The sequence below is a fragment of the Muntiacus reevesi genome, chromosome X (genome assembly GCF_963930625.1).
Source record: "Muntiacus reevesi chromosome X, mMunRee1.1, whole genome shotgun sequence".
Lineage (NCBI taxonomy): Eukaryota > Metazoa > Chordata > Mammalia > Artiodactyla > Cervidae > Muntiacus > Muntiacus reevesi.
The window spans coordinates 50,691,352-50,702,640 of record NC_089271.1 but is presented as its reverse complement, the minus strand read 5'-3'; the positions used below and the strand labels follow the sequence as shown (position 1 = coordinate 50,702,640).

Sequence of the window (11,289 nt, the reverse complement as noted above, 5' to 3'; positions counted from 1 at the left end):
GGGGAAAGCCAGCCACAGTCCCCCAGCGGGCAGGGGAGAGAAAGCTCTGGACTGGGATCTGAAGGTCTGGGGTGAGGAAGGCGTCTGTCGTTGACTGCGAGTAATATGTGAGAAGGACAACAGGACTTTCCATTCTATTAGGAAAGGGGTCAACTCTGAGGGGACCCAAGGATAGTGCATAGGTGAGATAAAGACCATGGGTTTGTCACCATCTTGTCATCCCTGAATTTGTTCACTAGCAGAATGCTCAGCCTGTCTAGCTATGCCTCTGTCAACAAGTTTAAATCTGCTTATTCACGCCTACATTCATTCATCCTCTCCACAGTTTCTGTCAAGCACAACTATATGTGTTAGGAAAGAGAAAATCAACCTTGGTTTCATGGAACTTACATTGTGTTGGGGTCATACAGCCCCAAAAGATAAGTAATTTATCGGGTGTTCATAATTGCTGTGATTAACATTAAACCGGGATAGTGAAATGGAGAGAGGGGATGATATCTAGAAAGAGTGTCCAGGGAAGTTCCTTCTAAGATTGTGACATTTGAGCAAAAGCCTAGAGGAGATGCCTGTCTGTGCGAAAAGTGTCCCAGTCATAGTTAAGGCCAGTGGAAAAACTGGGGAGTTGAAGTCAGTGTAGTGTGTGTGAAAAGAATGTGGAGGGCTATGTGAGTGTCACAGCATGATGGAGGGAGAGCCAGGAGATCCGATGAGAGCGGTGATGAGGGGCGGGTCCCCTACGGCCTTCTGTCCATAGCGGGGACTTTGACTTGAGCCACAGGAGGGTTCTTACCAGAGAAGCCCCCAGGGTTCTTTCAGACGCCCAGATCACACAATGATTGTTGTGTGATTCATCCCGGGAAAACCACAGACCCTTTGCAGTTGAACATGCCTTTCCTGGAATTCCCTACACTCAAGGGGAATCCCTTCTACTGCTCCCAGTGGACATCCATGTTGATTGATGATACCCTCAGGAGAGACAGAGGAAGGACCCTCGCGGTATGAGTGAGGTCACAGACAGTCTGGTAAAGGCAAACAGGGAGGATGTAACAGGCACAGAGATGGCAGGGAGAAAGAAAAAGATAGAACATTGGACAGGGACAGAGAGTCCATTTCTGGCAGCAAAGGATCCCCGATTAGCACCCACCTATGGGCCCCCAGCCCTGCTACTGCATGAGGTACCTATCTCTACAGGAGAAAAGCAGCTGCTCCCCCTCCCCGCACCCCCCCCCCCCCACCAGGGACTGTCTCTAGCAAATGACTCAGTTTCCCGTGGCCTGAGTCTAAATCATGCTCCCTTGGCACACATCAGAGTCCTCTGCCCTGATCAAGACATGGAGATGATCCAGTCATGGGGAGGCTCATGCTGTACACAGGGTCCCTCACAACTGTCCAGCCCTGACTTCCCTCCTGCTGTCCTCAGTGCCAATGAATGCTTTAGTGGGGGAAAGAGAGGCAGGGATCGCTGCATTTGTGGTGGAGCCTCATGCAACTTGGTGTATGTGAGGTTTATCCCCACCTGCTTGGAGGCTCACCTCTGTATTTTCCACCACTCCCAACTCCCAAACCACTCGGACACTTACCAATCTAATACAAAAACTCTAAACGGAAAGAGAACCTTTAATAACTAAAGAACATCATATAATCTTTACATAAAGTCCCCAGACAAATGGAAAACCTGCACCCTGTGCACAGATCCCCAAGCAGCTGAGACTTCACACCTTTAGAGAAACCCGTCCTTAAAGCAGCTCAGAGACATCACAACTTAGGATCCAGAATCAAAAACTCAGGTCTCACAATCTGGGGTGCACACGCCTACAAAGTGATCTCACGCCCTGGGACTGAAATGCCAGAAAGCTCCAAAAATGCACACCCCGGAATACAGGCACACACATCCTAGAGGCTTTGTACTAGGCTCACAAAATCCACTCAGATCAAATATTCCATCACTCCCAATTCCGCCCAAAGACTCAAGGAGATCAAATGTACCCAAACAGCACCTGTGTGTCACACGTAGCATTCCCAAGCTGCCAGATACAGTTTACCCTCCAGGGAGAGACACCAAACTCAGAGACCTCTCCTTGGACAAGAATTGCATGCATTTGTGCAAAACACCGTGAGTTGTTGCCACACGATCCAGACTGAGCAAGAGCTAAACAAGACTGAAACGCCGTCACCATGCTCCTCCAGCTACAGCGCCAAACCTTGCCACTAACCAGGGCAGCTATTCGACCCCTTCGGGAAAAGCAATACAACTCAGAGAAAAATTGTATGCTCTGAAAAGCCGCGCACGCCAACGCAGGCGCACGCGTACACACACGCTCGTGGCCCTCAGTTGCAGCTCTGCCATCCCAGTGCCTGTAACAGCCAGCCAGGCAAATGGAACGGGGCAGGTGACCACGCAGGGTGGGACTCACGCGACTTCCGGCGCCTATTGGCGCCCCGGATGAGCTAATTCCGGCAAGCACGCGGTGACCAATCAATGCCCAGAACGCTTCCTGAAGCCATACCCCCAACTGGCAGCCTATCTCGCTCGGTAGCCGTTCCCCCTGGATGTAACCATGTAGAAACGAAGGGGTGGAGTTGGAAAAGAGACGAAGAAAGTTGCAGCTTAATGCCGGTGTCCATTGAGACTCGAATGCCACGGGAAAACGGAATGGAGCGAATGGGGATGGACCCATGGCGCCGCGAGTGCCTCCGCTGGTAAGTGTGGTCGATGCCCGACGCGGTGTAAAGGGTCTCTGTGTTGTCACACGCCCTCTCCCAATGGTACCTTCCAGAGTGGGTGGTCTTACCTCTACCCCTCAATGGTACATCCCAGGACAGAAGTGTTTTATCTCGCGCGCCCCTTGGTGGTGAGACTGAGAAACAGCCAATCTAGATGCCGGTGGACCATTAGAAGATGATCCTCGAAGGGTGGAAAGGCAAAGTTAGGATGAAAACCCCAGCGACTGCTGCTATCTTGGACCCAGAAAAAAGTCTTCGTAAACTGAAGATTACTTCTCTGTAGTGGCCACTATCGTAACAGGAAGCATTGAAAACATTTTCTCTTTGCTTGTTTGTGTTTTCCTGTTTAGTACAGAATCGGTTTCATCGGGAAAGCCAGCCACAGTCCCCCCAGGGGCAGGAGAGAGAAAGCTTCCGACTGGGATCTGAAGGCCTGGCATGGGGAAGGCCTCTGTCGTTGACTGCAAGTAATACTGAAAAGGACAACAGGACATTCCATTCTGTTAGGAAAGGGGTCATCTCCAAGGGGACCCAAGGATACCATGTAGATGAGATAAAGACCACAGCTTTATCACCATCTTGTAATCCCTGTATATGTTCCCTAGCAGAATCCTCAGCCTGTCTAGCTATGCCTCTCTCAACAAGTTCAAATTTGTTTATTCATTCCGTCATTCATTCATTCTCTCCACAGTTTGTGTCAAGCACAACTATGTGTGTTAGAGAAAATCAACTTTGGCTTCATGAAACTTACATTGTGTTGGGGTCATACAGCCCCAATAGATAAGTAATTTTCAGGTGTTCATAACTGCTGTGATTAACATTAAACCGGGATAGTGAAATAGAGAGAGGGGATGATATCTAGAAAGAGTGGGCAGGGAAGTTCTTTCTAAGATTGTGACATTTGAGTAACAGCCTAGAGAATATGCCTATCTGGAAGAAAATTATCCCAGAGTTAAGGCCAGTTTAAAACTTGGGGCGTGGAACTCAGTGTGCTGCTGCTGCTGCTGCTAAATTGCTTCAGTTGTGTCCGACTCTGTGCAATCCCATAGATGGCAGCCTACCAGGCTCCTCTGTCCCTGGGATTCTCCAGGGAAGAATTCTGGAGTCGGTTGCCATTTCCTTCTCCAATGCATGCATGCATGCTAAGTCACTTCAGTCATGCTCAACTCTGTGCGACCCCATGGATAGCAGCCCACCAGGCTCCTCCGTCCACGGGATTCTCTAGGCAAGAATACTGGAGTGGGTTGCCATTTCCGTCTCCAGGAACTCAGTGTAGTGTGTATGAAAATAGTGAGGAGGCCTATGTGACTGTCACAGCATGATGGAGGGAGAGCCAGGAGATCCAATGAGGGTCAGGTCCCATAGGGCTTTCTGGCCATAGGGAGGACTTTGACTTGAGCCACAGGAGGTTTCCTACCAGAGGAACCCCTAGGCTTCTCTCAGAGACCCAGATCACACAATGATTTTTGAGGAGCTCCTGATTTACCCCAGGAAAACCACAGGCCATCTGCAATTGAACATGCCTTTTGTGGAATCCCCTACACTCAAGAATAATCCCCCCTACTGCTCCCAGTGAACATCCGTGTCAATTGAAGATACCCTCAGGAGAGACAGAGCCAAGGACCCTCTTGGTGTGAGTGAGGTCACATTGAGTCTTGCAAAGGCAAAGAGGGATGATATCACAGGCACAGAGATGGCAGGGAGAAAGACAAAGATAGAGCATTAGACAGGGACAGAGAGACTACTTCTGGCACCAAACTGTCCTCACTCAGTTAGCCCCAGCCCTGCTGCTAGATGATGGACAGTACATTGTCTCTATAGGAGAAAAGAAGCCCCTCCCCAGGGACTGTCTCTAGGGAATGACTCAGTTGCCCATGGCCTGGGCCTTAATCATGTTCCCTTAACACACATCCGGGGTCTCTGCCTATCATATAAGTCATGTACCAGTCCTGGTGAGGCTCATCTGTATATAAGGTCCCTCACAACTTGTCCAGCCCAGCCTTCCCTCAGTGCCAATGACTGCTTTAATGGGGGAAGAGAGGCATGGATCTCTTCATTTGTGGTGGAGCCTTGTGCAAATTGGTGAATGTGAGGTTTCTCCCCACCTACTTGGAGGCTCACCTCTGTGACTTTCAGCACCACCTCTCCAGGGAATATTAAGGTTACATTCCATACATCAGGTAAGAAGTTGGATGTGTGATGGGGAGACACAGAGACATATCCTGACAGTGAGTCAGTCATAGCGTCCTTGTGGCCTTGTGTAAACGCCCCCTACCCTCTACCTGGCCAGGGTCGTGCTGAATCTTCCCTGCCTCCGCCAAGGAGCCCAAGCTTACATCTGGTTCCTCCCGTCATCATGAGCTGAAACCTTCCATCTGCACCGGGCCTTAGGCTCCCTTCTGTAAACGCTGCCCTCCTTGTTGTGGGTTGGGCAGATTCACTGAATAAGTGTGTGTACACAGTTTTTGTCACAGGACCCCTATCATGGGTGGTACTCATGTCAGCAAGTATTGTTCTTTTTTTTTTTCACAATCTCTCAAGAGCAATACATTTAATACATTCATAAGATTTAAATGAGTACATACATGCTACAGGTTTTCGATTTTCTTTGGACAACACAAAAACACAGTACTCAAATTGTAAGTTTTAACAGGAACATTTTGACACAATGGCAGGTTAAAAAAATAATAAAACCAACATTGAACTAATCCAGCACCAATAGGTTTCCTTAAATCTCTCATACTATCCTACTTTTGAAATCATACGGCTACCTTCTATACCAGCATATTTTCTTCTCTACCCAACAATTCAACAACAAAAATTAGATAAAAAATTAGAGGTGTGTCACTGAATGAATAACACAACAGATTTTTTTGAAAAGCCCCTTATTTGTTGAGTGTTGAAAGAGGAGAATATGATTAGGTGGAAATACTGTAAGGCATTTGATTCATTCACTTCACTCTGATATCAGAACACAGGAAATGTGCTCAAAGGTTAGCAGAAGGATTTAATAAGGATGGCAAGAAATAGTCCCACATTATTTATAAAAGGAAGGCTGCACTCATGAGTATGAAGAGCTTATAATACCATGGAAAAATATTTTAAGTTATAAAGTTAAATGAGAAAGTAGAATATAAAACTGTATATTCAGTATGATCTCAACTATGTAAAACCAAGTCAAAAAACGGCTGAAAGTTCAAAATGTTAAGTTAGTGGTTGTATTTAAACAATGTATCTACCTGGATCTTTTCTTCCTTTTATTTTTCTGTCTCTTCCAAAACTCTCTCTACTGGGGAGGATCCTTTTTTTTTTTTTTAACCATTAGCTACTAAAAAAGGATGCCTGATAGAAGTATTGAATTCAAATTAATAAACTTAAGTCCAGCCTATAGGCAAGGATCTGGGCATGTACAAAAGTATAAAACATTCCAGGCTACGCTCTAAATCCACAGTGTGTTACCTATAACATCCCAGAGGCTAGAGGGCTTCGTCTTCTCCTCTAGCCAGGTGCAAAATGTCACCAGATCCTGCCTGATGAAAAACTACTGAATTAAACAGAAACGTCATGAATTTACAGAAAGGAACAGAAATACCCACACTTGGCAAAAACCGATTTATAGTACAGGAGTAGCTCTTCTTTTTTTTTTTTTTTTCAGGAGTAGCTCTTTAATACTATGATTAAACAAGGCAATGGCTATTTTCTCCTATCCCCTGTGTGGATAGCAAGTTTCAAAAAGCTATCACCACAAGAATTGTAGAAAGCTAATCCTGGCTTAAAAACAGAAGTAAAACAGCCCTGTGACAACAATGGACTAAGAAAAGTCAAAATTTAGAAAATTATAAAAAAAACTGCTTTCTATAAAAATGATTCCCTTTTAGATGTTTTGAAAGAACAGCATGTATATTATCTATGGTGAAACAGACCACCAGCCCAGGTGGGATGCATGAGTCAAGTGCTCGGGCCTGGTGCACTGGGAGGACCCTGAGGAGTCGGGTGGAGAGGGAGGTGGGAGGGGGGATTGGGATGGGGAATACGTGTAACTATATGGCTGATTCATGTCAATGTATGACAAAACCCACTGAAATGTTGTGAAGTGATTGGCCTCCAACTAATAAAATAATATTAAAATAAAATAAAATTTAAAAAAATGATTCCCTTTTAAACATCTGTTTACTGTATATACTTTAAGGTTCCCACTATCAGCGCCCCCACCCAAAAAAAGGGTCAAAACCTCTAAACACTGTCTACCAAAGGACTACTGGTTTGTTCAGTCAATTAACACAGATGGAAGGCTCATAATGTGTGAGGCACTAGGGTCTCAAAGAGCAGACAGATTCTCCCCTGCCCCAAGGACATTTTCATCTCTCAGAGCAGAGGTGGGCACATCACCAACCACAACACAACAATGAAAAGCAGGCGCCACTGCTTCCTTACAACTCAAGAATAAGCTACAATTCTCGCTGTAATTACTTCCACCAAAGTCCTTATGCAAAAACTTCCTTGACTCACTAGGAAGCAAAGATGCAACTACTTTTCCTTGACAAATACTTCTACAAGAGACAGGCATAATTATTACATTTTGTGATATTTGCCCTTAAACATCACAATGCCTAGTAGTGAGGTCAGTTACCTTTGTTTTAAGCAATGGAGCATTTTCACTCCAAGAATGAGACATTTTTAAGCCGAGAAAAGGTGACCAGTCCTAGCTCTAGATCAAGACTTGTCAGGACCGTCAAAAGCTGAGACCCAGGAGTGTAACTTTCAATTAAAAATCTTCAGTCTCCCCTGCCATCCGCTGGTTTTCAATATGCTCCTGTGTCAGCCGCAGCAGATCCTTCTGCACATTGGGGTGGTCTTCCAGATTTTCGTAGAGGGATCGCGCAATGTCCAGTCTCCTGTAATCCTCAGGCTTGACTAGGCTTCTCACAACCTGGAGGCACCGCTCTTTTAGGGTGTACACTGGCAGTGTGATGTTGGCAAAAATAGGCTGCCCATCAACATTGAGAGATGGCACAAATAGCTCAGTTTGGTTAACTAGAAGCCCATCAGATGTCCCAGCATCTGGGAAGAGCCAAAGGTGACCTCTGTAGCTGTGGATGCGGCGGCCATGCCGGGGGGCAGCGTCAGGTAGGGTTGCGGCTCGCCATTGAAGTTGAGCCACACGGGCAGCACCACGCGCGGGCTGCGGTTGCAGAAGATGACCTGGGACGGCTCGCGCGTGTTCTCGGAGCGCAGCCGCCCGGCCTCCATCTCCCGCTCGGCGTCAGGTTCCTCTGCACTCGCTTCCTCAGCGCCGGCCTCAGCCTCTTCCACGTCCCCCGCCTTCCGGGGCATTACCCGCAAGTATTGTTCTTAACAGGGTTATTACCATGGGCTCCTGTGAACTGCACGTGACTTACCCTTTCTGAGGATGGCACCCCAAGCTTTTATCTCTGTAGGGAGGCATGGTAGAAATCATAGCAAATGTGAAATCACAGGTCGACTTCTAAGACCCATGAGAGTGGGGTCCATCCAACCTTCCTCTTAAGACTATTGTTATATGCAGATTCATGAACAGCTCAGAGGCCCAACCCTCTTGACAAAGACCCCCTAAATAGTTCAGAGACTTCATGCCCTGGGACAGATATCTGGAATCACTTCAGAGACTGCTCATCCTAGACTCCCACTCGAAACAGCTCTAATGAATCACCTGAGGACACAGACCCCAGTCAGCTCAGAAATTCCAACTGTAGACTCAGAAAAATTAGGATCCCTAAGACAAACAGCGTTACTCACAGCCAGTTCTACAGGGTTAAATTGTAACCTCTGTGGTTGCTGAATGACAGTGAATCCTGAAGGAATTCAGGATGAAAAACAGGATGAAGCACTCTGTGCTTTGGACAAGCTGGCCTTTATTTAGTTACACGCCTACCTCAGGAAAAGGTTCAGTGACCCCAGATTCTTGCATCTTCCCACACACAGAAAAGCATGAAAATGGTTTACTTGTGATATGTGATCTCTGTGTTTCACAGTAATCTTTTACCAATATGCACGCTTGACTGCATGTATTTCACAGCCAAAAATCATATTGACTTCTCTGTTACCTCCTCAGAGCAGTTTCCTCAGAGCTGACAGAGTAACTGTGTCCCAGGCTATAGTCCCCGGAAGACCCAGAATTCAACTCAAACTCACAACTCTTCTGTTGTATGCTTATCTTTAAGTGGACACTACTCTAGCTAACAGCACCCCATTAGCTCTGAGCCTTCACACTTCTCCCCCACTGCCCACAGGCTGCACTGGGACACAGAGCCCCAAATCTTCGCCTCTGGGCTTCTGTGTGGGTAGTGGCAGTGCGTTTCTGTTCAGTCAACCCCAAGAGAGTGAGGCATCCAGTCTTGAAGTCCCTGCAATCTGCATTCACCAGCATGTCATCCTGAGGAATGCAAGTTCATTCCAGGGGTGGGGATTGCCTTAGAGCTGAGGGGTTCTGAGGTTGATTTCCCATGTCTGGGTCCTGAGAATGGACCTAACACACTCTGGTCACCTCTGGTCATGGTGACTTTGTATCCTGCCCAGCGGGAGGTTTAGAGTGAATCCCAGATCCACAGAACAAGCCCTGGGGACCTTGTCCTCTCTGTCATCTCTCAGCACCCACTGTGGGATCCTGAATTCTGGAGATAGGAGAGGTCTTCCTCTCACTTTGCCTATGACAACTCCCTTACATCCCTCTAATCATCTGTCATTTTCCAGAGTCCCTTTCTTGATGACAGCTTCCATAAATCCTCTCTGTCCCCAAATCCCCACCCCTCCCCTCACCCTCCACCAGGCCTCCCCTCCCACCCAGGGGCCTCTTTAGCTCCTCCCACAGCCCTACTCAGAGGGTCTCAGTTACACTCTCACCCCATTTGTGGCCTCTCACCCAGGACCGGTGCTGCCTAAGAGGATCCTCTCAGGACCCTGCCTACTCCCTGCATTCTGCAGGACACCTCTTTCCTGCCCAAACACAGGGATCTGTCATAAAATCCCTGAAAGAACCAAACTGAAAATCTCTTCAGGATCCACAGAAAATCCAGTCCCAGACCATGAGTCCAGGGCACTTCCCTCAGGGCTGGGGGGAAAGGGAGAGGGTCTCTGAGAGAAAGAGCTCGACTGAAGGTCCCACAGGGGTGACAGGGTTTTCTTCAAGGGGCCTAGTGAGGAAGAAGTGAGATGGCACCTTAGAAGTGCTTCAGTTCAGTCGCTCAGTTGTGTTCGACACTTTGCAACTCCATGAACTGCAGCATCCCAGGCCTCTCTGTCCATCACCAACTCCCAGAATTTACCCAAACCAATGTCCATCGAGTCAGTGATGCCATCCAACCATCTTATCCTCTGTTGTCCCCTTCTCCTCCTGCCTTCAATCTTTCCCAGCATCAGGGTCTTTTCAAATGAGTCAGTTCTTTGCATCAGGTGGCCAAAATATTGGAGTTTCAGCTTCAACATCAGACCTTCTAATGAACACCCAGGACTGATCTCCTTTAGGATGGACTGGTTGGATCTCCTTGCAGTCCAAGGGACTCTCAAGAGTCTTCTCTGACACCACAGCTCAAAACCATAAATTCTTCTGCGCTCAGCTTTCTTTATAGTCCAACTCTCACATCCATACGTGACCACTGGAAAAACCATAGCCTTGACTAGACGGACCTCTGTTGGCAAAGTAATGTCTCTGCTTTTTAATGTGCTGTCTAGGTTGGTCATAACTTTCCTTCCAAGGAGCAAGCGTCTTTTAATTTCATGGCTGCAATCACCATCTGCAGTGATTTTGGAGCCCAAAAAAATAGTCAGCCACTATTTCCACTGTTTCCCCTTCTATTTGCAATGAAGTGATGGGACCAGATACCATGATCTTAGTTTTCTGAATGTTGAGCTTTAAGCCAGCTTTTTCACTCTCCTCTTTCACTTTCATCAAGAGGCTTTTTAGTTCATCTTCACTTTCTGCCACAAGGGTGGTGTCATCTGCATATCTGAGGTTATTGATATTTCTCCTGGCAATCCTGATTCCAGCTTGTGCTTCATCCAGCCCAGCATTTCTCATGATGTACTCTGCATATAAGTTAAATAAGTAGGGTGACCATATACAGCCTTGACGTACTCCTTTTCCTATTTGGTACCAGTCTGTTGTTCCATGTCCAGTTCTAACTGTTGCTTCCTGACTTGCATACAGATTTCTCAAGAGGCAGGTCAGGTGGTCTGGTATTCCCATCTCTTTCAGAATTTTCCACAGTTTATTGTGATCCACACAGTCAAAGGCTTTGGCATAGTCAATAAAGCAGAAATAGAAGTTTTTCTGGAACTCTCTTGTTTTTTCAATGATCCAGCAGATGTTGGCAATTTGATCTCTGGTTCCTCTGCCTTTTCTAAACCCAGCTTGAACATCTGGAAGTTCACGGTTCACATATTGCTGAAGCCTGGCTTGGAGAATTTGGAGCATTACTTTACTAGCGTGTGAGATGAGTGCAATTGTGCGGTAGTTTAAGCATTCTTTGGCATTGCCTTTCTTTGGGATTGGGATGAAAACTGACCTTTTCCAGTCCTGTGGCCACTGCT

The 11,289-nt window shown here is 46.9% G+C and overlaps 1 pseudogene; it reads right to left on the bottom strand.

The window, feature by feature from the left end:
- Positions 1-7,489: 7,489 nt before the first annotated feature.
- LOC136154791 (von Hippel-Lindau disease tumor suppressor pseudogene) lies at positions 7,490-8,058 on the bottom strand (annotated as a pseudogene).
- Positions 8,059-11,289: the final 3,231 nt, after the last annotated feature.